The sequence below is a fragment of the Acinonyx jubatus genome, chromosome A3 (genome assembly GCF_027475565.1).
Source record: "Acinonyx jubatus isolate Ajub_Pintada_27869175 chromosome A3, VMU_Ajub_asm_v1.0, whole genome shotgun sequence".
NCBI classification, from domain to species: domain Eukaryota; kingdom Metazoa; phylum Chordata; class Mammalia; order Carnivora; family Felidae; genus Acinonyx; species Acinonyx jubatus.
The window spans coordinates 101775489-101802765 of NC_069388.1; the positions used below are offsets into that span (position 1 = coordinate 101775489).

General features: G+C 46.1%; 1 long non-coding RNA gene across 6 annotated transcripts in view; it reads left to right on the top strand.

Annotated features, from left to right (window-relative positions):
* LOC106976029 (uncharacterized) overlaps positions 1 to 23258 on the top strand; it is a 154654-nt gene extending 131396 nt beyond the window's left edge. For 3 of the 6 annotated variants that reach the window (XR_003412427.2, XR_008289465.1, XR_008289466.1), the window contains one exon: positions 22339 to 23258. This is a non-coding gene — a long non-coding RNA (uncharacterized LOC106976029). Of the gene's footprint in view, positions 1 to 5790; positions 6591 to 17783; positions 18098 to 22338 lie in introns of those variants that run through there. The other 3 variants (XR_008289467.1, XR_001430411.3, XR_008289468.1) reach the window with 2 other exon arrangements.
* The last annotated feature ends 4019 nt before the right edge of the window (positions 23259 to 27277 follow it).

Genomic DNA, 27277 nt, shown 5'->3' on the forward strand with positions numbered 1-27277 from the left:
ATTTTCATTAGGAAGTAGTCTTTTACAGTGTACCTAATGTCTGCTTAGCACTTGGTCTCATAAATGTATCATGACTTATCTAGCCATACCCTGCTTGCTTACCTCTAATTAGAAAAGATTCCTTGAAGTGTCACCACCGGGCTAGAGTAATCTCACCCAATCCCCTTGACAGCCCCGTCAGACAAGAATTATGATTATCTTCAGTTTACTGTGCGGAAGGTTAAGTAAACTACTCAGGGAGTGCCAACAGGGAGACTCTAATCAGCACTCCCACCTACATGGTTGCCCTTGTCCCCGGACCCTTGGGTAAATTGTTATCTTTTTTTTTTTTTTTTTTATGCTATCTTGAAAGAGAAATGTTAGCTTACTGCTTTTATTTGCCTGTATCCGGTTGTTTGCAAGTTTGAGCATCTTTTGATTTCTTACGGAACATTTGCATTTCTTTCCCTTCGCGTTGCCTTATCGTGTTTTTGCCCATTTTTCTGTTAGTCTTACGCTAGGCACGCACCTCAGTGATTGTGCAATTCACCCGCTATCTGTCATGTATGTTCCCCGGTTATTTCTGCGCCTTTGAGTTTTGTCATGGTGACTTAGGACGGAGAAACTTTAATATTTCTATATCTGCCAATTATTTTCCTCTGTGACTGTTCCCATGAATTTCACCCATAGGAAGTTTTCATCTCTCCCAGGTGCAGATACATGTCTTACTTTTCTTTTCTTTTACAATGAGTTCATTTTCCACATTTAACTCTCTCATCTATCTGGAAATTACTGTTAATTTTCTTCTCGAAAGGTCAACCCAGAAGTGCCCAAATAAGCTTGAGTGGGGTGGCCATACCCATGACCTGTTCCATCACACCAGTACCTGGATGTGCTCGCACAGGACTGTCACTCGTGACACCTGGATGGGCCCCTGCAGGGAGCACACCCAGGCGTTATACTTCCGTGGGTACAGGTTGGCTTTCAGCACTCACGTCCTTTACTGAGATTAATCCCATGGCAACTAAAACTGCCAGACTTTCTTTTGTTCCACGGGTGAGGGTGCAACTTTTAGAGAAACATCTCTACCACTTGCTATAAATTTGGATGTAACCCTTTGATGTAACAGTATCCCTCAAGTAGATGTCATTTGGTCTTCGGCTTTTCATCTTGTTGCATGATTTCCACGTATAGGGTCAGGTGCCTGGAATATACTGGCCGACACCTAGTTCTCTCCCTTGAGAACTGTATTCTACTTCTCAGACCACTCTGTTTCCTTAGCTCTCTTGCGTACTGTTGTTGGACATTCGGGCTATTCCCTGCTCTCATGGTCACATAGGCAGCTGACAAAATAGTTTCTACTCAGAACGTTCTTCTGTGTTTCATTTTTAATTTTCCGTGTTTGTATTGATATGTATTCAGATTCAATTTGTGCTGATGGTTTGGCCTCCTATTCCATCCAGTTGAAATGACTTTGTGTCATTCATGATTTGCTTATCTATCGTATTTTGGGGGTGGGCTCTTACACCCATTGTATGATCAAGAAAGACGTTGTACCTCCAAGAGAGGAAGCCTACAGTATGCAGAGAGCAGTTGGTGGGTAAGAATTTGCATCTGTCCCCAACACTAATACTCTTGGCCATGGTGCTGCTCTGATTCTGCCCCATCCGTGGCATCAAAGGATGCTCCAAGATACCAACTGCTTTGCTGACATTATTTTAGGTATACAGTGCTTACCAGATGCACCTGTTTAACCACAAAAGATTCCTAGTTGTTTGGGGAGACTTGAACCTGTGTTGTCCCTCGCATTCTTTTTGAAATGTTTGCAAGCCACATGGTCTATAATTCTAGACTATTCCCCCAGGGATTGCCATAAAGCAATCTATCCTTTTACGGTGTTTGAGAATGGACAGTTTGCTTAGGGGCTAGCTTCCCAATATTTTTATCAGTGTGCTTCTCCGAGGTCATCTGATAACTTTCCTCTTTGCCTGGGCTGAAGACTGACTCATTTAGTGTATCCGAGTGTTGTCTCACAGTCCTGGGTTCTACCTTTTTCAAGATCACCTGAAAAACTAGAAAAGCGGGAGGCTAACTTGAAATTTCGGGCCGTCTTTTTTGTCAAGTCTTTACATGTTAGCACTTTCTCCGCGCACAGCCCTATCCCTTTCTTGCGCTCTTCAAGTAGCTTTAAAAAGCCTTGTGAAATCATGGTCCTTTAGTAGGTTTCTGCTTATTCTGGGCGTTAGCCTTCTTGATGTTGTCCTCAGAAGGGCAGTCCCTTCATGCACATTCTCTTTGATTCTGTGCCCCCTTTTCACATTTTAGGCATGCTTCTCTAAAGATCTGAGATCACCAATGACCACCTTTGGTGGCCACGTTGGTTGTTTTTTTTTTTTTTTTTCTACGTGTTTCCTCTCGTTTTGTTCCTCACTGGGATGAGTCACGTGAATGAGCAGAATTGAGGGTTTTCTCTCAGTCTCTTTCCTCACTCGGTATCTGTGCATTTGGACACTTGAGCCCCAGTCCTTCAGGTTAAGATTGGGTGGCACTAAGGAATTTTGTTTAATCTCTCCGGGCCTTGTTTTCTTTATGCCAGATTGGGGATGATAACAGCATTAACCTCCTGGCGTTGCTATAAGGGAAATAATGCATAGTTAGGTCCTTATTAGTATTATTATCTGCCTATTATTGAAACCCTTTGTGGTTACAAGTGATAGAAAGCCAACGCAAACTGGCTTAGACACTAAAAGATTCTATTGGCTCAGAGGATTTTCCCCAAGGGCTTGCCTTCAAGCAGAATCTAAGTCACCCCGGCCTTAGGCATAGCTGAGTTCAGAGGTCTGTTAATGTCACCAGGACCTGAGTCTCTCCATTTGGCTTTGCTGCTGCTTCACATGGAGGCAAGATGGTCCCAGCAGCCCCAGGCCCCTGTCTCCCTTGGGCCCCCAGCCTGGCAGAACCATCCTGTTTCTTGGCTTCCTCTTGGAACTGGCCCCATGCCCAGAGCAGTGGAAGCCAAATTCTGAATTGGGGAGATTTGCTTTCCCAAGAGGGAGAGCCCAGGAGCCTTCCTGACCAGGAGTGATTTCGCTGACACTCTTGGGCACCTCCTCCACTCTGAAGCTCACAACTAGGACCTTTCAAAGCAGCTCTTTTCCAGCAGGACGGGCCCCCCAGAGTGCAGAAAGATGACCTTGAGCCCTGGACACAAGTCCTTGCTTCTTACTCCCTCCTTGACTTGTCTAGGTATTTTGGGCTTTGACCTACATCTCTGACAGCAGCTAGACTCCTTCCTGGGCTCCACACAGCTTCGTCTTGGTGGCTGGGAAGCACCTTTGCCTTTACCCTTTGACCCCCGCCTGTGCCTGCCAGCTGGGTTTTCCACACCTGGCCATTGACCTTGAAGTCACCCTTCTAAGACACGCCTGGCCATTCATGGCGTTTATGGTGTAACACTTCCGTCACATATGGCGCTGGGTACCGTTGGTTTTTGTTTTTTTTTTTTTTTTTTTTTGGTAACCTAGAATCCGTGCGCCCTTCCTTTGCACAACTCTGTGTTCCTCTGTGGCATGGTCTTGACCATCGGGCAGTCCTGGTGGGCGGGGAGTTCGGTGCTGTCTCCCTGTCTGGAAGCCGAAGGGTGTTGTCCCAGTGCCCTTTCCTGTCCCAGAGCAGAGCTGAGCAGCCTCAGAAGGAGTGACCGCGGCCCATCCCCACCCCGCAGAGGCACCTGACACACTTGTGCTCCCTCCCGGCCTGAACCCCGCGCTCCAGCTCAGAAAACCGCTCTCCCGTGAGCCCCTCGACAACGTCCCACACATTCCCCTTTTGCTTGAGTCAGCAAGAGTAGTTTCTTTTCAAGAACCCTAGCTGATATTCTTGTGCTGTGCCTCGTCGTTTCTGGTTTTATAGATTTATTTGGGCTTTTTTTTGTTGTTAATTCCTCCCTCTGAAGTTTCTGTTTAAACTCTTTCTGGTCACACTGGCAGGTCTCCTGCCGCATGTTCTCAGATTTGGGTTAGTACATCCTGCTTCCTGCCAGGACCCCAGGACCCTGGGCTGCGGTCCAGCAGACACAATTCTCCACTCTGACACCATCTACATGCCCAGATGTTCCCTCCGTATACTTCCTCCCTCCTCCTTTCACTTCCAAAGTCACGAACTTCAAGTGAAGGGAGAAATGAAAACACCACCTGTACCACCAATGCCTTCAGTTTCCTCCTCAGAACTTCAAAGTGCGTAGAAACGTACTGGATTGCGACTCAAAGGCTCACCGACTACCACCCTTGGAAGAAAAGTTGGAAACCATCACAGGCCTTTGCTCAAGGGCCATCTCTGACCGACGGGCTGTGGCTGGCTGGGTTTCCCACTGGGGCAGGGTAGGAAGGTGTCCTGAGGGATCCACAAGGCCTGCTCGGAAGTTGCGAGGGAAAAGCACAGTGGAGGGGCTGGTGAGTTCCCCTCCTCCAACACCCCCCTCTGCACATTACAAATGAGACTGAAGCACACACGGATCAAGTTGTCTAAACTAGAGAAGAAGCAAGGGCGGTTCTGGGGATAGATTCTAGGTTGTCAGGCCTTTCCTATTTTTTTTTTTTTTAATTAAAAAAAAATATTTATTTATTTTTGCAAGATAGAGAGACAGACACGGGCAGAGAGAGAGAGAGAGGGAGGCACAGAATGGAAAGCAGGCTCCAGGCTCCGAGCTGTCAGCACAGAGCCAGACACGGGGCTCGAACTCACAGACCATGAGATCATGACCTGAGCCAAAGTTGGATGCTTAACCGACTGAGCCACCCAGGCGCCCCAAGGCCTTTCCTATTAATGACAATGATGTCTCTTTCATGCTGGAGTCCAGTCATATATGAGGTCATCAAGGGCCACTTGCTGATTGCCTGTTATGTGTTCCATACTCAGCCACTTCTGGACACCCTGGCGGGAGCCTGCTATGCCTCTGAGCCTATGGATAATCCTTCTGGAGAACTTTCAACATCCCACTTTCCATGCCCTGGGGCCAGCATGGGCTGGGGGGAGGGGGCAGCGCACAGGATCTCCAGGGTCTGGAGGGCACCCTGGGAGCTCACCCATTAGTTGGGACACTATTAGACTGCAGCCAGCAAATTTCCGGGACCACCGTCCCAACAGAAACATACCCCATTTCATTCCAAGTGGGGAGAAAACAAACGGGCAGGTGAACCTCCCCCAAGTGCTAACGTTCATCACACTTGAGATGGTGAGTCGGATCCAAATCCAGATCTGGCATGACTCATTAGAGCTGGCTGTGGGGAGACGGGGACGGATTGTCTTCACCCTTCCTGTACAGTCAGGTCCTTATTTAAAAGTCCATCTTATTTAACTGTCAAGGTGGGAAACTTCATAAAAGCCAAAATGCCTAGAAGGAGCAAGGGAGCACGCTCACGGGTGATAAGAAGCAAATAGCTCAGGGAATGGGGCGGCTACCCCGCAAGCATTCACTCCGCAGTCCCCTGGGAGAGGGGCATTGCTCGTGGGCCAGGAGCTCCCGAGTGGAGTTTCCTGATAAGGAATAGAGAATGGCTCTGGGAGAAGCAGTCCATACGGACCCGGGACCCCTAGTCCTCAGTGGCCTTAGTGATGGGCGAGCATCCTGTTTTATTAAAAGCCTGTTGCTGGCAGGGAAAGCCGTCTGCCTGCTGTGTGGGCAGGGGCCCAATATCGCTGCGGGCAATTCCAAGCCAGTACTTCAAGCTGAAATCAAACCAGGAAAGAACAGGACTGTTTTTTAGCTGATGAAGCAGTACTTTTTCTTTCTTTCTTCTCTTTTTTTAACAGTTCTCTCTCGCCTGGCTCCACTGTGTACATTTTGTGTGTGCGGGCATGCATGCGACATTCTTCACCGGGCTGCAGCTGGGGCTCAGTCCTGGATGAGCCCACCCCTACTTGCTCCTCCCTCACCCCCCCTCCTCTCCTCCCTGCGCTGCCTCACCCTGGTGTCACAGGCCTACCCAGCCCCCAGCCCCTTGGTAGAGGCGGGGAGCAGAGGGAGGCTCAGACTGTGGCCCGAGGTTATTTACAGGGTGGGGGTGGGGGAGGGAAGAGAAATTCACTGCTTTGTTTATCTTCGGAGTCTGGAAACTCTACAGAATTCATCCATTTCCAAGGAAGCCTGCATGTGCAGGCTTCCAAAACGAAAAAATAAAAGCAGATTCACTTCAAAAGAAACTAAGTGAAAAGCTGTTTTCTTTGTGAGCTGATTTGTTTATTATTATTGTATTTTTTTAACATTAGTTGCTGAAAGTAGGCAAAGGGAGTCTTTTTTTTTTTCCATATTTTTATTACATTTTTACTCTCATCCTCTGTTGCCTTATCAGTGAGGAGGGCAAATAATATTTTAAGAGACTGATAGAAATATGTTCTCAGCTCATCTCACACATAGCTATGGGAAATTGAGGTTCTGCGTAAACGTTTACAATCACGTTTTCTGCTGAGGTTATAGAGGACTGAGAGTCTTCCATTCGTGTTTTAATCAAATTCACTCAAATTGTCCCACTTTTACAAATGAAAAACAGTGTGCTTCAACACAGATCTTTAAGACCAGTTTTTAAAATAATAAAAACAATTTTAATATGCTGGATGGTTGTCTGTACATGATTTCTCTGGGTCTTTTGACAATTTGGAGTGAATGGTGCCCATAGCAAATATAGCATGTTAATTTACTGGCCTCTTTTTAACCCTGCACTCAAACAATAAACTTTTCATGTGGTGCCAAAAAACAGTATATGTTTTGAAAAAAAAATTTTTAAAGACACAGTCAGTGGAGAAAAGGAGATTTCAGAAACAAACGTAAAATGTACTTGAAAATGTGTTACTTCACATGCGAACATTCGATTTCATATATCCTTAAATATAAATATTCGATTTTTAAAGTTTCTATTATTTACCGCATTATATGAATCATTGTACTGATGTAAGCCTAAAATCATGTAAACTTACAAGTGTTGCTATGTATTTTAATATCTTATGGGATTTGTTTATGGGAGTTTCAAAATCTTGGGGAGAGGTAGTCTATGGCGCAAAAAAACAATGGCATGAATCATGTTAAGTCTGATCTACTCTTTTCTAAACTGTGTCTTTTAGGTAAAAGATATATAACAAATTGGATTTTTTTTTTTTTCTCCACTCTGATTACTTAAGAGAAACTAAGGGATTATCTTTATGGTGAGGAAAAGGGCACAGAAGGCAGTATTTTTCTTTTTTTAAAGAAGGGCAGGGCTCAGTGTTCTGCTTACTCTGCCTTTGCTGGTAAATTTAAAACATTAACTTCAAGCTTCGATATTGTGCTTTCTTGTGAGTCACTGGGCCAAAAGCCCATCCTATATTGTCAGGCAAGGGTCCAAGATGAGAAATCAGTAAAGCAGAGATATAGGAAGTCTTTGCCTGTGCAGCTAAACAATCGTCATGAAGAAAGTTCCATTCTTGCCGTGGAAATCCATTTCTAGATAAATGTAGTTAAAGCCTTTCAGCGCCAGAAGAAAACTTCTGCAAGGAAGAACTCAAAGAAAACCATTTTCCATGCTACAGACAAGTATTAACACTACTGATCAACATTTGGTCCAAGAAAGAAATGATTACCTGTTTCAGCTTTCAAAAGGAATTCAATATCCTGTTGACTACAGAGCGGGCTCAGAGAAATGGGACTACTGAGTAATGCAATCGATCCCTTCCAAGAAGGAGAAAGAGGGTGTAGCTTGGACCACAGGAAGCACCATTGATAATATTTTTTTTCTGTTTCTGGAAAATCAACCAGGAAAGAAAGTATGTCTGAAACATTTAGAAAATAGGCTGTCCTGCCTCTGGTTCTGGAACGAGATGCCATAGGATCACTTTCCCTACTCCATTTCTCCGAATACAACTAAATTCCCTGAAAACTATTCAACAGACAATGGTAAAAGAAATCTGAAAGTTGGAAAACAAAACAAAACAAAACACGGTGGACTGGAAAGAAACCTCAAGACTTGAGAAGCAACTTTCTGAGTTCCCTGGATTTTCTTTTTATTTCCCATGTACCCTGATCTGGGCACAGGAGGGGCTTGCAATCTGGAATCACCAATAGGCACAGACAAGAAAACAACAACAAAAAACGAAACCCAAGAATATCCTCCTCTCTCTGGTCAAAGTTCAGGAAAGGGAAAATCCAACAGAGGCCCAGTAAGAAGTTCCAGCCCCCACTACAATCCAGGGTCCTTGCAAACAGTCTCATCTGTAGGCAGTGGGGGCGGTGGCAGCAGAAGCGGCAAAGCCCCAAGCAGTTCTGGCCTCTGGTCCACAACTGAGACATCAGCAGGTGGCCTGATCCACCCACAGCAGCAGCAGTGAAGCCCCATGTCTCCCTGGCCTTGACCCAGTAGCGTAAGGAGACCCAAGCCCAGCAGCTACTTCCCGGCTCCCAAGGGTTGCCCAGCAACAGCCTCCTAACATAATAATCACATAAGAAAGCAATACAAAGTGATATCTTAAAAAATATAATAATTAAATCAAAACGAACTCTAAGAAATGTTCAGGCAACCCACAGAAAGACAAGAACAAAGGAACAGAAGAATGAGAAACAGAAGGAACAAACAGAAAACAAATAATACAACGCCAGACTTAGCCTTAATAGATCGCTAGATACCTTGAATGGAAATGGTCTCAATACACCAATTGAAAGACAGAGATTGGCAGGGTGGATTACAAAACGCGACCCAACTATATGTTGTTTATGAGAAACTCACTACAAATTTAATGACACGAGGAGACTGAAAGCAAGAGAAAGGGAAAAGATATACCAAGCAAGTATTAATCAAAAGCATGAATGGCTATGTTAACATCAGACAACATAGACTGCAGAGCAAAGAAGCTACCATGGGCAAAGAGGATTATTCCGCTAAGAAAAAAATAGCTCTCCTGTGAACCAAATAACAGTTTCAAAATATCGAAGCAAAAACTAAGACAGCTGAAAGAAAATTAGACAAATCTGCAATTGCCTTTGGGAGCTTCCCACCCCAGCCCCCACTCCCACCCCCGCTCAGAAACTTTAGGACCACTAAAGAGAAAATTAGACCACCACCACCAACTACAAAGATCTGATTGGCATTTATAGGATGCTCAGTCAACAACCGCAGAACATCTGTCCTTTCAAAGGGCCCATGGAACATTCATCAGGGTAGACTGTATCCTAGATCGTAAAGCGAACCTTAACAAATTCAAAAGAATTAAAATCATAAAGTATGTTGTCTGACCACAATGGAATCAAACTATAAATCAAAACAGGAGGTCAACAGGAAAATTTCCCAAATACTTGAAAACTAAACAATAAACTTCTAAATAATTCATGGGTCAAGGAGGTGATCTCAAAGGAAACTTTAAAAATCATAGCACTGAATGAAAATGAAAATATGTTCATTTTCATTTTCATTCAGTGCTATGATTTTTAAAGTTTGTGAGAGGCAGCTAAAGCAATGTTGAATGGGAAATTTATGGCACTAAAAGCTGCCTTGGAAGAGGAAGTATCTCAAATCACTAATCTAAGTTCCTACATCAAAAAATTTACAAAAAGAAGAGCAAAATAAATTCAAAGCAAACAGGGAAAGGAGATAATAAAGACCAGAAATCAATGAAATCAAAAGCTGGAAAATAGAAAAAACCATTGAAATGCCAAGACGGTTCTTCAGAAAAATAAAATAAAATAAAATTAGTAACTTCTAGCAAGATTGGCAAAGATAAAAAGGAGACACAGATCCCGATCACCAATATCAGAATTGCAGGAGATACCACAATAAATTCTGCAACCATTATAATGATAATAAAAAATACTACAAACAACTTTATGTTCATAAATTCAACAACTTAGAAGAAATAAAACGATTCCTCTAACACCACAAACCACCAAAACTTAGCCAAGATGAATTGGATGATCTACTCAGTTCTTTAACTATTGAAGAAATTGAATGTGCAATTTAAATGCTCCACAAAAGAAATCTTTAGGCCCAGATGGCTTCACTAGAACATTTTACGATTCAAAGAATAATTAATGTTATTTCTATATAATCTCTTCCAGACATAAGAAAGGATAAATCACTTCCCACTTCTATATATGAGGCCATCATTGCTCTGATACCAAAACCAACTAAAGACAGTACCCTCCCCCCAAAAACCCTGAAGACTAATATCTCTCATGAACTTAGATGCAAAAATCATCAACCAAATTTAATCAAATCCAACGATGTATATATAAATAGTAAGACACTATGACCAAGAAGCATTTATGCCAGCTATGCAATACTGATTCAATATTTGAAAATCAATCAATGTAATACACCATAGTGACAGGCTAAAGAAGAAAAATCATATGATCATATCAACTGATGCAGAAAAATCATTTACCAAATGCAATTACCATTAATAATGAAAAAACCTGTCCACACACTAGGAATAGCAGGGAAGTTCTTCAGCCTCATAAAGAATATCTTCTGAACCCTGCATCAAGCATTGTATTTAATGGTGAAAGATTAAATGCATCTAAGATCTGAACAAAGATGTAGAACAAAGCGAAGATGTCTGCTCTAACTACTCTTAGACACAGTATTAGAAGTTCTAACCACTGCAGGGGCGCCTGGGTGGCTCAGTCGGTTGAGCGTCTGACTCCGGCTCAGGTCACGATCTCGCGGTTCATGTCGGGCTCTGTGAGGAGCCTGGAGTCAGCTTCAGATTCTGTGTCTCCCTCTCTCTGCCCCTTCTCTGCTCATGCTCTGTCTCTCTCTGTCTCTCAAAAATGAATAAACGTTTAAAAAAAAAATTAAAAAAAAAAGAAGTTCTAACTGCTGTAACAAGACAGGAAAAAGAAATCAAAGAATCAGTAAAACTATCTCTGATTGCAAACAGCATGACTGTCTGCATGGAAAATCCCGAGGACTCTGGGACAAATAGCTCGTCCTCCTTGCCTGGGCTGCATCAATCAGGCAGGTATTTGCAGTTGTTCTCAGGGTTTGCCGCAGTAGACAGCAGCAGGGGGACCGAGAGCACAGCATGGGCATGGTAGGCCAGGGGGACACCCCAACTCCCCCACTCTCAGCTGTGTGCCCCGGACACCTTCCTTGATCTCTCTGAACTTTGGGCCCCTCATCCGAAGTGGGGTTTGATGATAGAATCCAGAGCCTATAGCTGTTGTGAGTATTCAACGAGAGCCGGTGTGCAATTGATCACTCTATACTTGCTGCCCGTCCTGCTACTGTGGCTGCTACTGAATGTGATGATGCCATCTGCTGAGCTGCCCCCAGGCACGGTCACTGAAGCCAAGAGTCCTAAATTCCCCTGTTAGTGGTCCTGTGACTTGTCGACTCACCCAACCATTCTAAGCCTCACTGTTCTCATTTATAAAGTGGGGACGATAACCCCTCTCTTATAGGTTTCTCGTCAAGACCTATGGGTCTTAAGACCAAGTGGAACAACGCATAAAAGCGTTTTGAGCCCTTGATAATAATAATAATTATAATTAATAATAATGGCCAGAATTTGTTGAGCACTCCCTGCTCAACACAGATCGCTTTTTGCCTACGACCTTTTACCTAATCCTTATAACGATGAATTGTTAGTCTATGCAGTTTGGGAAACTAAGGCCCCAAGAAGTAATGTGTCCAAAGACTTAATTTGTAAGGGATAGAATCCAAATTCAGACACCCAGAATCTGGTTGGGCTCTCATGCTTTCCAGAGAAAGTAAGCTAGTGAGGACAAGAACAGCTTGGCATGGGGGCTCACTTCCACTGGCAAGATGGGTATGATCTGGTGTGGGAGGCTCAGAGAGCCGTTTGTGACAGGCAGGAGGGGAACCAAGAGTCATCCTTGGCAATGGCCACTGGCTCCAAACTAACAAGCTGTCTGAGAAATGAGGTGCCCTTTGGTGGAACACCAGGTGGGACGTTAACGAGAGAACCATCCTCCCCCCACCCCCATCCCGTTTCCTTGAAAGTTCCAACAATTAGGCTGAAGCAAACTACGTGCCCAGGTCTAAAAATAACTCCGTCACTTCCAATAAGGGCTCAGTCTGGGCTGAAGTCATTCTTTCAGGTGCAGCAAAGGAATGCTTGACTGTGCGTCATGAACTTAAAATAGGAGCAGGGTCAGAGGGCCAGCTGGGGCTCACAGATGCCAAGTGGGCAGTTTCTCAGCTGGTGTTTTCTAATATTTCCTGCTTTAAACAGCAGGTTTCTGCCTTTTTTTTTTTTTTCAGTTGAGAGGGGGTGAAAATGTATGTTTAAAACGTTCACTAGCTTTGCTTTCTCTCATCTCCACGTGTATTCTTTCCACCCGTCATTTGCATTCATTTTTACTGGCTGCTCATGCGTTGTCCTGAAATATACTAGTTACAGAAATTAAAACAGGCAACTCCACCTCTTTCTCCCATCATGGATGGATCCATAATGTTTTTCCTGAATATCCCTGGCCAGAGTGCCCCAGGGAAACCGCTAGTTGGACAATTCCCTGATCCCATGGTATGCTGGAAATGGGCTGTCCGTTTGTCCGGGTGCTCTACAGAAAGTGTCTCTTTTGTAAAGGAGAGTGGAATAGAGTCTAAGATCCCACCAATTCTAAGAGTCTGTGATTGATTTCTTTTTTATAACCTGGCTATATTTAGGTTGATGAATTATATTCAAGATGGAATCATCGCTGATTCTGTCAATGAATGGTTTTTGTATTCAAAAGCTACTGAAAGGACTTCTGGTCCGAACAAGATAACATAAACTCATTTCTCCCTTTCCTCCTCCAGCTAGGTACAATGATGAACTCTGGAAATATTGCAAGAGGTCACCAAAGGAAAACTCTGAAAGGGGAAAGAGAGAGGGAAAGAAGCTAGAGATCTTAGTACTGCAAGAACAACACAGCAGTGGGGAGTCTTACTACCCCCTTGTCCAACAGGAGAAGGTGATCTAGGCTTGGCATTTCCTGCTGCCCAACCGGGCTCCAGAGGAGAACCAACAGAGGTTCCCTCCTTTTGGTGGGCCTGAGATTCTCTTCTCTCACTGATGGACACCTGGAATGACCAGATAATACCAAAAAAGGGGGTTACAGCATAACAAGCTTTTTTGTCTCCATGGACCCAAGAGGACCCCTTATCTAGAGGCACCGGGAGAACCAGCCTGAGGAATTTCCTTCAGCTCCCTCAGGTAGCAGCAGGGAGGACCAGTGGGAGCCCCAAGAGACTGTAATATGACAAACGCTCTGAAATTAAATTGCCATTGGACCCACAGCCCACTAACCTAGGCCAGGATCTGCTTGTTAACCTAAATAGGGTGAGAGCTGGCTTTAAAAAAATTCAAATCGGATTGAGAGAGTCTCCTAACATAAAAGGCAAGATGTCCAAATATACACATCATGTCAAGAACCAGGAGAATAATGTAGATGAGAAAAGACAATCAGGTGACACCCACTCTGAGATGAACCAGGTGCTAGAAGCACCTGACAAAGACTTTGAAGCAGCTGTCATAAAAATGCTTTAGAAAGGAAGTGCAAATTCTCTTGAAACAAATGAAAGAAGAGAAAAAAATCTTGGCCAAGAAACGGAGCTTATAAAAAAGGAACCAAATGGAAATTATAGCACTAGGAAATACAAATAACTGAAATAAAAAACTCACCAGATAGGCTCAATGGTAGAATGGATACGACAAAAGGTAGAATCAATAAAATTGAGGAAAAAACAACAGAAGTCACCCAATCTGAGTGACAAAGAGAAAGCATACAGAAAAATTTCTCTACTGTAAGTGATGACTTCGATTCACACATTAGTAGCTTTGACCACATGCAGATGGGCTGCTTAATCAACTTAAGAGAACTAATGGTTTTAAATAGTGACAAATAATTGGAAAATAACAAATTTTAAATGACACCATTTACAAAAGCACCTAAAATATAGGGAATAGTTGGGGCACAGATGATTTTTTAGGGCAGTGAAAATACTCTGTATATTATAATGGTAGATACAGGTCATTATACATTTTTCCAAACCCATCGAATGTATGCCATCAAGAGTAACCTGTAACGGAAACCATGGACTTTGGATGATAAGATGGGCCAATGTAGGTTTCTGAACTGTAACAAATGTATCATTCTGGTTGGGGATGTTGATTATGGGGGAGGCTATACAAATGTTGAGGGAAGGAGTATATAGGAAATCTTTCCTTTCCTCTCCATTTTGTTGTGAACCTAAAACTGCTCTTAAAAACGTCTTTAGAAAATAGCAAAATAGGGGCTCCTGGGTGGCTCAGTTGGTTAAGCGTCCAACTTCAACTCAGGTCACGATCTCGCGGTCCGTGAGTTCGAGCCCCGCATCGGGCTCTGGGCTGATGGCCTAGAGCCTGGAGCCTGCTTCTCTCTCTGTCCCTCCCCCATTCATGCTCTGTCTCTGTCTCAAAAATAAATAAACGTTAAAAAAAATTTTGTTTGAAGAAAATAGCAAAATAGGAGCACCTGGGTGGCTCAGTCAGTTAAGCATCCGACTTCAGCTCAGGTCATGATCTCACAGTTCATGGGTTCGAGCCCCACATCGTGGGTCCGAGCCTACTTCAGGTACTATGTTTCCCTCTTTCTCTGCCCCTCCCCCACTCATGCTCTGTCTCTTAAATATAAAAAATAAAACATAATTTTTTAAAAAAATTTAGCGAAATAAATGTGATGAAATTTAATTAAGAACTATAAGATTATTGTTGAAAGATATTAAAGAAACCCTAAGCAAATATTTATAGAATGAAAAACTTAATGCTCTAAAAAATTTTTTTTAATTTTTAAATTTTTTTACTTGAGAGAGAGTGTGAGTGGGGGAGAGGGGCGGAGAGAGTAAGAGAGAGAGAGAGAGAGAGAGAGAGAATCTCAAGCAGGCTCCATGCTGAGCATGCAGCCTGATGTGGGGCTTGATCCTAAGATACTGGAATCATGACCTGAGCTGAAATCAAGAGTTGGGTGCTCAACCAACTGAGCCACCCAGGCGCCCCAAGACTTAATGCTTTTAAAGTCAATTCTCTCCAAACTGATCTCTAGAACTAGCACAATTTCAATATAAATTCCAGTAGAGTTTTGTTAATTTTATTTTTAGCATAAACTTCATCCTATAATTTATTTGGAAAATTAAAAGACCAAAAGAATCTTGAATAGGAACATTTTCAAGACTTATTCTGAAGCTTTAGTAAATAAGACAGTGTAAGATTTGTGTAAGCATAGACAAATAGACCCATGGAACAGAAATGAAAGTTCTAGAAAACAGACCACTCATATTCAATACCTTGATTTGTGATTTTAAAAGACACTGCCATGCAATGAGATAGGAGGGATGGTCTTTTCATAAACTCTGCTGGGTTGACTGCATATTCATTAAAAAAAAAAATTAATCTTGACCTTACCTCACACCAGACACAAACATTAAATCAGGTAGGACACTTGGGTGGCTCAGTCAGTTATGAGTCTGACTCATGGTTTCAGCTCAGGTCATGATCTCATGGTTCCTGAGATCTAGCCCCACATTGGGCTCTGCTCTGATCGTACATTGCCTGCTTGGGAAAATCTCTCTTTCCCTCTCTATCTGCCCCTCCCCTGGTCGTGCTCTCTCTCTCTCTCTCAATAAATAAATAAATAAATAAATAAGGTTAAAAAATCAAATCAGGCAGATTGTAATCTAAATATGAAAGGTAAAATGATAAAGCTTCCAAAAGATAACATCAGAGAATAATCTCATGAGCTTGGACACGAAAAATTTTCTCAAATACAGTACAAAAAAACCACTAAGAACACGAGAAAAGATCAGTAAACTGGACTTCATTAAAACCAAGAAGTTTGCTCATCAAAAGACACCAAGAAGAGACTAAAAAGGTTGGGGTGCTTGGGTAGCTCAGTGGTTTGAGCGTCTGAGTCTTGATTTCAGGTCAGGTCACGATCCCAGGGTCATGGGATCGAGCCCCGAGTCAGGATCCACACTGACTGTGGAATCTGCTTGAGATTCCCTCTCTCTCTTTCTTTCTCTTTCTCTAATTAATTAATTAATTAATTAATTAAAACCTTAAAAAGAGAGTGAAAGGCAAGCCACAGAGAAACAATATTTGCGTATCTTAAACTTGATTTAAAAAAATTGTGTCCAGAATATATGAAAAATCTTCAAAAACCATTAATAGTCCAATAGAAAAAAAATGAGCAAAAGACTGGCACAGGTACCTCACAAAGAGGCTATACAATTTATCAGTAAATATGAGCAGGGGAGTACAAAGGACATTCACAGGGTAATACTACTATATACCCACCAGAGTGGCTGAAAGTGAACAGACTAATAAACACTAAGTGCTGGAGAGGATGTGTGTGGCCATTGCCACCGCCATCCACTGACCAGCATGGCTGTAAATTGGTGCAGTCACTGTGGAAAATTTGGGGCAGGATTTACTGCACCTGAACAATGTAGAGCCTGTGACTCAGTGGTTCCCCTCCTTGGTATACCCCCAACTGAAACATACACACACACGCGCACCGAAGACACGTACGAAACCCTTCAGAACTATCTAGTTAAGGAGCCAGAGTCTGGAGACGTGAAAAGTTCTAAAAGGAAACCACACTAAAATGGAGTTGGGAGGCCAGAGGTGGGAGTTCTCATGCCCTACCCCTCCTGGCCAATTGCAGAAAGAGCCACACCTTAAAAAATTTTTTTAATGTTTATTCATTTTTTGAGAGAGAGACAGAGAGTATGAGAGTGGGGAGGGGCAGAGAGAGAAGGAGACACAGAATCTGAAACAGGCTCCATGAGCTGTCGGCACAGAGCCTGACGTGGGACTCGAACCCATGAAGTGTGAGATCATGACCTGAGCTGAAGTCAGACGCTTAACCGACTGAGCCACCCAGGCGCCCCAAGATGATACTACTTTAGCTACTACTTTACTATCCCAGAAGGAGGAAGATTTTCCTCCCCTGGCGACACTCAGCCAGTGAGAGACTGTAATAACTCAGCCAATGAAAACCACTATAATTTGAACCCCCAGTTGACCTTAATGGACTTTTTTTTTTTTTTTACAACAGACCTCCCAACTTCTCCCTTTCCTCTGTAAAAGAGCGTTCCTCTCCTTCAATCTCTGGACTTGCCTATGCTTTTGCTCTGAAGCTACTTTGTCCTGAATTGCGATTCTCTGCTTTTTCTGAATGAACCCATTTTTTTACTGGTAAAATAACTAGCAGGGTTTTTTTAAGTTTATTTCTTTATTTTGAAGAGGTGGGGGAGCGCGAACACAAGGAGGGGAGGGGCAGAGAGAGGAGAGAGAAAGTCCCAAGCAGGCTCCACACTGTCAGTGCAGAGCCTGAGCAGGGCAGGGGTTCCATTTAGGAATAGTGAGATCATGACCTGAGCTGAAATCGAAAGTCGGCCGCCTCACCAACTGAGCCACCCAGGCCCCGATCTTCAAGGTTGGTAGAAACAGCCCAGAGTTCCATCAACAGTGGAATGGATAAATATATGTGGTGTCCTTAGCAGTGAAATTGAACAATCTAAAACAACACGAACTAACACAGAACTGAAACCTTCAAGTTCAGGGTAGGGAGCCAGTCAACCAAGAGGGCACACGGGATGATACTATTGACATGAAGGTCAAGAACAGACAAAGCTACTTGGTGGGGATGCAAGTCAAGATGGTCGTTATTTGGAGAATGTGACTGGAAAGAAGCACAAGGCGGCTGTTGGGGTGTTTGTAATGTCCTGTTTCTTTGTCGCTGTTGTTGTTATCTGTCTCTTCTTTTTCTGAAGTATAATTAACATCTAGTGTTATATTAGTTTCAGGTGTACAATATAATGAAGAATCAACAGTGTCCTGGTCCTCAATCGGGTCATGGTTTCATAGATTTGGTTCCTTTGTGAAAAATTCATCACGCTCTTACGCAGATCACTTGCGCACTTTTCTCCATGTATGTCTTACTTTGGCAAAGGGTTGACCTAAAACACTATGTTGGAGTTTGCAGAGGTCAACACAGCCACAAAAACTTTGTTGCTTCACAAAGAGTATTTTATATGATGCCCCAAAACTTTGGAAACCAAGATGCCGTTTTCTCACTCTGAGCCAATAAACACACAAACTGATAGAAAAGTCATGGGGTTCACGGATGACTTATCTGTAGACAGTCTACACCACGTGTCCTAACATCTTCCATCCAAAGGCAGGCCAGCCTTCCCTTCAGCAGAGAGGCCCTGCTCACCTGTCAGACCATCCGCTTCTCTGAGCCCAGGGAGTTTGGTCATGCCCCACTCTGGTCCTCCCGCCCTCACACTGGTCCTCCCAGCTGCTCACCTGACGCCATGACTGACATCAGGGCAGGCCGCCATGTCAGTGTGGACCTCACCAGTGACCCATTCTTTTCATTCCATGCTGACGCCCCCTGACATAGAGAATTGGAGACGGAATTCTTTGGGAATTTCCGGTCTAAAACCATCTAGAGAGCTCTTGCTGAGTTACTGCAGATACCTTTGCTGAAACACTTGGCTAAAATCACCCTGGCATTTTTTTATGAGGAAGCGGGTTTTAATTTGGAAGCTGCATCTGCTGAACGATAGGGCCATTAAACACCAAAGAGCTGGTTTATTTCCTTTTGAGATGTTTTAAGCTTTCTAGTCCCTCATTCCCTTCAACCAGTAGGATGAGAGGTATTGGTATAACCAGCTGGACATTTTTTTTTTTTCAGTTTATTTACTTATTTTGCGAAAGAGAGTGTAAGCAGGGGAGGGGCAGGGAGACAGGGAGAGAGAGAGAGAGAGAGAGAGAGAGAGAATCTCAAGCAGGCCTCGTGCTGTTAGTGTAGAGCTGAACTTGTTTGGGGCTCAATATCATAAACCGTGAGATCATACCTGAGCGGAAATCAAGAGTCAGACTCTTTTTTTTTTTTTTTAACGCTTATTTATTTTTGAGACAGAGAGAGAGAGAGAGCATGAACAGGGGAGGGTCAGAGAAAGAGGGAGACACAGAATCCAAAACAGGCTCCAGGCTCCGAGCTGTCAGCACAGAGCCTGACGCAGGGCTTGAACCCACGGACCGCGAGATTATGACCTGAGCTGAAGTCGGATGCTTAACCGACTGAGCCACCCAGGCGCCCCAAGAGTCCGACTCTTAACTGACTGAGCCACCCAGGCACCCATCAGTTGGACACTGTTTACAAACCATTTGTGTGCAACCTGTCATCTTCTCTCCCTCTGTAGGTAGCTAAAGTTATGTTAGAGCAAGGGGACCCTCAAGAACACCCAGCATAGCCCCCTGGTGTGCCAAAGACAGGGCCAAGTCTGGGGGAGGGAAAGGGATTTGCAAGTTGAGCTGTAAGAACACAGGTCTCCTGGGACACCTGGCAGTGACCCCACACTCGGGGATCTGAGAACAAAGCAAGGGGTTGTTGAGCCAAAATTAGCTGTCACCTCCTTCCCTTGATTCGTTTTCTTTGCTTCCTACCATCAAAGTCAGGTTCCAAATGCGTCCATGGGAGGGGCCAGGAACCGTCTCTGTCCCCTGCTACAAGCAAAAGGCCCTCAGGTGTCCTCATCTGGGGTGAGCTGGAGGAGAGAGGCAGCCGTGTGGAAGGGCCAGCCCCGAAAAACACGAGTGCTTGAGGGGGCTTGCAGAGGGGTGTAGCAAAGAGTAAAATTCTCTGCCTCTGGAAATGCACATCATGGGTTCAAATCCCACCTCCCCCACTTACCGTCTCCAGGCCTCAGTTTCTCTAGCTGGGAAGCAGGAATGATGGTAGAAGCCCCTCGGTCAGATTGCCAAGGACAATGAACAGTGTGAGAGCTACTGGAACAGTGCCCGAATGTCGAGGCACCACAGGTGGTGAGGGCGGACGCGCTTCCAAAAGGGCAAGGGGCCACGCTTCGGGTGTCTTCAGTGGATACAAAAGGCTGAGACGGCTCTTGGTCATGGAGGTAGAGCCTGCCTGTTGCCCAAGCGAACCACTTCCTGGCTTCGGTGAAACCCTCAGCTCTTAGTATGACCAACCAGTTGGGCTAATGACCACATGCCATGACGCCAGAGACAGAGAGACAACAAAGGGAGAATCTGATCAGTGGAGCCTGGACGGGGCGCGGAGAGGTGCCAAAGGCAAACCAAAGTCACTTGACCGGTGGGCCCCCCCTGTGGAAGGGATAAAGGCAACCTGCCGTACCCTGAGAGCTGGGAATATCTTCCCCTTGGAAAACATTCCCTCCTGGGCTCTGTCTGTTGATGGCTGACATGTGCACTCTTAGATAGCCATTCCTTTGGCTTAATATATGGTCCTCTGTCCAAAAGACAGAGTCCTGGGGCACCTGGGTGGCTTGGTCAGTTAAGCATCTGACTTCGGCTCAGGTCACAATGTCCTGGTTCGTGAGTTTGAGCCCCACATCGGGCATCGGGCTCTGCACTGACAGTGTGGAGCCTGCCTGGAATTGTCTCTTCCTCTCTCTCTGCCCCCTCCCCAACTCGAGCGTGCTCTGGCACACGCATGTGCTGTTTCTCTCTCTCTCTCTCTCAAAAAAAAAGACAAAGAGAGAGAGACGGAGAGACAGACCCCTTACTGGCAAAGTGGGTGGCCCCAATTTAAGATGTGCTGTGCTCACGTGGTTCTGCACGGTTTTGTTTTTGTTTTTGTTTTGGAGAGAGACAGAGTGTGAGTGGGGGGAGGGGCAGAGAGGGAGAGAGGGAGAATCCGAGCAGGATCCTCGAGGTCAGTACGCAGAGCCGGATGCGAGACTCCAACTCACAAAACCATGAGTCCACGACCTGAGCTAAAATCAAGAGTCAGACGCTTCACTGACAGAGCCACCCAGGCGCCCCTGGTTCCTCACGTTTTATACAAAGCCTCCTTTTCTGTGTCTCCCCGTGAGTGTGACAAGAGTCTGCTCACCCAAGAGCTCTGGGACAGCATGTGCAGCTTCCAGACTGCCCATGTTAAATATGATTAGCTGACTACCACGACCTGTGCTCTCTGTGAGGGGGCTCCCACCTCAGAGCCTCATTCTGGCTTCTCTCTTAGCCTGGAGTGTTCAGCCAGGTGCCATGGTCCTCCGACCCCTCGGGTCTCTGGGGTCACTCCTCAGACAGGCCTCTCGCCCCACACAATCCCGTCGCCTTGCACTCTGATTTTCATCAGTGCTTCTGCAGGTTCCTTCTCTGTGATCTGTCCCCCTCACTAGCATGCCGGTTCTTTCTTTGCCTTGATGTCACAGCATTCTAGCCCCTGAAGCAGTACTTGATATGGGCAGGTGTTGAGTAGGTAACTGATGAATGAATGAATAAGTGGATGAATGAATGAGTGGATGAATGAATGAATGAATGAATGGACGAGTGGATGAATGAATGAATGAGTGGATGGATGAATGGATGGATGAACGAATGGATGAGTGGATGAATGAATGGATGAGTGGATGGATGGATGGATGAATGAATGAGTGAGTGGATGAATGAATGAATGGATGAGTGGATGAGTGGATGAGTGGATGAGTGGATGAGTGGATGGATGGATAGATTGATGAATGAATAAGTGGATGAATGAATGAGTGGATGAATGAATGAATGAATGAGTGGACGAGTGGATGAATGAACGAATGAGTGGATGGATGAATGGATGGATGGATGGATGAATGAATGAATGGATGAGTGGATGAATGAATGAATGAGTGGATGGATGAATGGATGGATGAATGAATGAATGGATGAGTGGATGAGTGGATGAGTGGATGGATGGATGGATGGATGAATGGATGAGTGGATGAGTGGATGAGTGGATGGATGGATGGATGGATGAATGAATAAGTGGATGAATGAATGAGTGAATGAATGAATGAGTGGACGAGTGGATATGAGTGGATGAATGAATGAATAAGTGGATGGATGGATGGATGAATGAATGAACGGATGAGTGGATGAATGGATGGATGAATGAATGAGTGAGTGGATGAATGAATGAATGGATGAGTGGATGAGTGGATGGATGGATGGATGGATGGGTGGATGGATGGATGGATGGGTGAATGGATGGATGGATGGATGGGTGAATGGATGAATGAATGAATGAGTGGATGAATGAATGAATGAGTGAGTGGATGAATGAATGAATGAGTGGATGAATGAATGAATGGATGACGAATGAACTGGACACTTCTGTCACAACCTACGCAGAGCACCGGGCTTATTAATCCTAATTAAAGCAGAGTAAGCGCTTTTGCTCTAGGTCCCCGGGGCCCTTCTGTAAAGGCTCCAGTGGAGACTGCACAGGACAAAGATGTGACAAACTCATTCGTGCGGAGGAGAAGCTGGCCTGGGGACCATGTTACGCTGCATGCTTTCATCTGCTACATTTGTGTTTGCTTCGAGGGTTTCGTGTGCTTTTTCAACAAGAGAGTACGGGTAGGAGAAGCCGTTTCCGGACTCAGCACAAAACCAGCACCACGGGCAGCATCGAACGTCCACGGAGCCCTTGCAACGTGCTGAGCGCCATCCCAGGAACCTGACGCCCGCGATCGCATCCGATCCCTGCCACGACGCCTGTGTAGACATGAGAAAACCAAGGCCTCGACCGGCTGGCATCCCAGCCTTTCCAGTTGGTCTCCTTTCCTTCCCAGTTGCTGGGGTAGCTCCGAGTGGGCAGGAGACACCCCAGCTGTCCTCTGGCAGTGTGCCAAGTCACCTCATCCTGCGCTTTTCTAAGATGGGAGGGTCAGCCTGCAAAACGACGAAAATGGGGCCCGCCACTCTTAGAAGGTCTGCCTCATTCCCTGACACCTAGGGAGTCACCCCAGCCTGCTCCGGCCCAGCTCTGGGTCAGCACATTCAGCAAATCAAGTGCAGCCGAGGCCCGGCCTTCTAGCTCCAGCCTCCCCGCCTTGTCACACGCACCACCCTTCCCAGCGGAGCCTGCGCTGGTTCATTTCCACATCCGCTGGGTGGGCTGCCTGCCGGAGGGTTTTCATGAGATGTCTGGTTGCTGCAGACTCAGTGCCTGACAGGGCAGACACTCAGTAAACTGCAGATGCCCCGCAATGTTTTTCTGTTACTGATTCATTTTTTAGTCCAGCTGACGCCCCTCTGTGGGCACCGTATTTCACACCCACTGTGCCCCAATCCGACATGACAAGCTCCCTCCTTGGGAGTACAGAAACAACGAGAGGAAGTTCATGGCCTGCACGCTACCACAGGGCAAACACAGGTACAGGTCCCCTGTGGAGTGTTAGTAGCCTGGAGCCATCAGGCCTCCCAGGAGCCTGTTTGTCAGGATAGGAAACTTCCAGGCTCATTTCAGCAGTGTGTGGACAGAGCCCCACCGGATAGATGACCCTGAAAACTGGTAGGGAGAGAAGAGTCAGCTGGTTCTCACCTCAGAAACGAGAAGACTTTTCTCCCCACGTGAGAACAGGTGGTTGGAGACGGGACTTCACATCATCCATCTTCCGCGAAGTCACTTATACCGTGACCTTGGGCAAGTGGCTCAGCTTCTCTGAAGCTCAGTCTCCTCTCCTGCAGAAGGAGAGTGGTGGTCTGAACTTGCCTCTAGGTCCTCGAGGCCGCAGCCTGCCCTGTGCAACCAGCTGGGGGAGTTTTTGTCAGCCAGACTCCATTCCAGGCCTATTACATGAGAATCTGTGGTAGGTAGACTCGGGTGATGCCCACGCCCGTGGCGGGGAGGGGGGTTGGAGGTCCTAGAACAGCTGGCTCCTCCCCTCGGTCTCAGCTCTGACGTCTGTGAAGGCCCGAGGCTCCCCACCCAACTCCCCCCACACACCCTTGTCCTGTTTGCCACAGATTCATTTCCTGACTTAAGGATGGACGTGTTTAGGCCCGAAGGCCCCCGAGAGGGAAATGTCTACTCACTTTGTCATCCTGCTTCCCAGGGGTGTCCTCCGGGGACAGGCCCTGGGGGCCCAGATGGCTCTGGCGCCTCCGTCAGGAGGTGTGGGCCTCCAGGACAGCGTGGACAGTCCCTGGGGACATCTGAAGGCCTCTCAAGAGAGGGTGACAACAGACTCAAAAGGGAGAATTCCTGCCAGTCATAAATTATCCTCTCCGACGCCGATGATTTTTCTGTTGTTAGAGATGATTATTACAGGCGTGAACAATGGCCCCGCTGTTCTTTCTCTGCTGGCTGAGAAGCAGGACATCTAGCTAGCTCCCGAGTCACCTCACAGCAGTAGGCATGGAAAATATCGACTTCCTTCTTATTTCTTGATCCTCGTTGCTTTTCTTCCTTCATTTCTTATCACCTCTTAGGCGTTTTCATGTTCCTGCTCTTCTCTTCATTCTTCACGCGATAATGCTTATTTAATTTTGAATGTTCTCTTCCGGTCAAAAGTTGGCTTGCTGGGTCCAGACCAAATGGAAACAAACATGATGAAATCTGTGCTATGCTGAAGGGCGCCTGGGCGGCTCGGTCGGTTAAACGTCCGACTCCAACTCAGGTCATGATCTCACGGTTCGTGGGTTCGAGCCCTGTGTCGGGCTCTGGGCTGATGGCTCAGCACGGATTCTGCATCTCCCTCTCTCTCTCTGCCCCTCCCCCGCTCACGCCCTGTCTCTCTCTGTCTCTCAAAAATAGTAAATAAATGCTTAAAAAAAAGTTTAAAAACGTTTGTTCTATGCTGAGAGGGATGAAGACGAAAATGAACGCCAGCGATTGTGGCAACGACGACATTTGGGGACGGGCAGAGGGCACCGGGAAGCGAGAGGCCAGGCTCGCAGGAGATGTGCCATTCACTCTCGCGGGTGTGTGTGTAAGGCACAGGTGTGATGATGCTCCAGCATTCTCCAGTAGAGTGCTTCTCAGAGTGTGACCTCTGGGCTAGTGGTCTCAGCATAACCTGAGAACTTGGGAGAAATGCAGATCCTCGAGTTGCATCCCAGACCTACTGAATCAGAAGCTCTGGGGGGGTAGGGCCTGCGAATCCACTTGAATAAGCTTCTGGTGATTCCAGTGCTGCTTGAGGTTTGAGATCCATGGCGTTGTGCTGCGTAGACACCTCACTCACTGTCATTAAGTGAAAGATTCACTTGATATCTGGACCTGGGGTGAGGGGGGGTGCTCAGATGTCTGAGGAAGACGGCACCAGAAGGCGAGGAGGAAGGGAGGTGGGAGACGCCAACCTGCGTTGGTTAGGGGGGCAGCCTGGGGCAAAGGAGGCTGAACTGGGGAGTTAAGAAGCTAGAAGTAAATTCAAAGAAGAATCTTTTTTCCCAAGTATGATTTCTATACCATCTTGGTAAAGTAACTCTAAATCATTCTTCTAGGGTCTACAGCAAATGCTAAGTGAAGTAACTGCTTGGTTCCTAAATTATTTCTGAGAAAGGGCGAACATTGCTTCTTCCAAAAAAGCTCCGGAGAGTGACATAACATACACCCAATAATGGTGACACTGCTTAATATTTCGTGAATGGTAACATTTTCTGTAAGTGGCTTCGGCTCTTTTTACTTTATTTTTTATTTTTTAATGTTTTTATTATTTTTTGAGAGAGGAGAGGGGCAGAGAGAGTGGGACAGAGGATCTGAAGAGGGCTCTGCACACGGGCAGCAATGAGCCTGATGCAGGGCTCGAACCCACGAACCGCGAGATCGTGACCTGAGCCGTAGCCCAACGTTCAACCGACTGAGCCGCCCAGGTGCCCCCAGATCTTTTTTTTTTTTTTTTAATTTTTTTTTAACGTTTATTTATTTTTGAGACAGAGAGAGACAGAGCATGAACAGGGGAGGATCAGAGAGAGAGGGAGACACAGAATCTGAAACAGGCTCCAGGCTCTGAGCGGTCAGCACAGAGCCCAACGCGGGGCTCGAACTCACGGACTGTGAGATCATGACCCGAGCCGAAGTCGGACACTTAACCGACTGAGCCGCCCAGGTGCCCCCAGATCTTTTTAAAGAAGATGCAGCCTGACCTCACCTCCCCCAGCCCCACCGTTTACTGGGCTTTACACGTTATCGGTGAATGGAGTCGTTGGGCTATTTGCTTTCCTTCCTCCATGGTGTTCAGCTCTATCTTTGTGGCCATCTGTGGATGCAGCTCATTCTCATTGCGAGGTGGTAAGTGCCCCGTCATTTGGACCCTTCTCATCCTGATGGGCACGTAGGCGAAGATCCCGTTCAACGCTCCCATGTCCTCATGGGGGAGAGGGGATACTCCCGGTGGGAAGTCACCTTTAAATATATTAAAGGGGAGTTTGGGGTTTGTTTGTTTGTTTGCTTGCTTGTTTTTTTCTAATTTGAACGCAAAGGTCTCCAGAGACACCGCTGGGGCTACATTATTGGTTCTCCAAGAAAAGATCTCTTTGTCCATGAACTCACTCTCTTCTTCTTTCAGTCACTCAACCACCAATTGTTGAGCAGCTACCCTGGGTCAGGGATTGCACTGGGTGCTGGGAACCAGAGTGAGCCAAACCCCGGAGGTTCGTAGAGACCCCAGCGTCGGGCGTGCCTGGGGGCTCTGCCTTTGTGCAGATGACGGAGCAGGGGCTGCCCAGATAATTTTGCCTCGTGGAGATGGCGGAGTGGGGGCCATCTGGGTGTTCTGACCTAGGCACCTCCAACCTGGAGAAATGAAAGAGCCCATCACAGCCAGTCCACCTGTTTATAGCTTTCCTAAAACTTGAGCGGTCCCACTGAAACAGACCCTCTCCTTCCCCCCTCCCCAAGTGTCCCAAGTGTTAGAACTGGCCGGGTCCCTGGATTTGGAGGACCTGTACTCCACACGGTGCGGGACCCTGCCTGCCAACTGCTCTGACCTGAACTGTTAGTTCTGTCCAGTCAGAGGCTCAAATTCAGTAAACCCAGGGTATTTTCATGCATTGAGTATTCTGAGGAGTCTGCCATTGCCAGACTGTGTGAGGGGCACTGTGGTTATATCAGTGACTCAGACTGACCCTGTTTTTCCCCAAGGAAGACCCATAAGAGGAATACCATGATGCAGTGATGGGACCAGCGGGAGGACAGGGGCCATGGGAGCACGGAAGAGGCCCCAACCCGGTCTTGGAGGACCAGGAGAATCCCCAGACCGGGATGGGAAAGACAAAGTAGACAGACCAGGATGGTTCATTTGGGCCAGTTGGCTAGCTAAGGGATGCCCAGAGAGCTGGTGCAAGCATTATGTCTGGGTGTGTCTGTCAGGGTCTTTCTGGAGGATGTTAGCATTTGCACTTGTAGACTGAGTAGAGCAGATGGCCCTCCCCAGTGTGTCCAGGCATCACCCACCCGCCCCCACCCGCCCAATGGGCACCCAGGTAGAAAGAAAAGCAGAAGAAGGGTGACTTCATTCTCTCTCTGCTTGAGCTGACG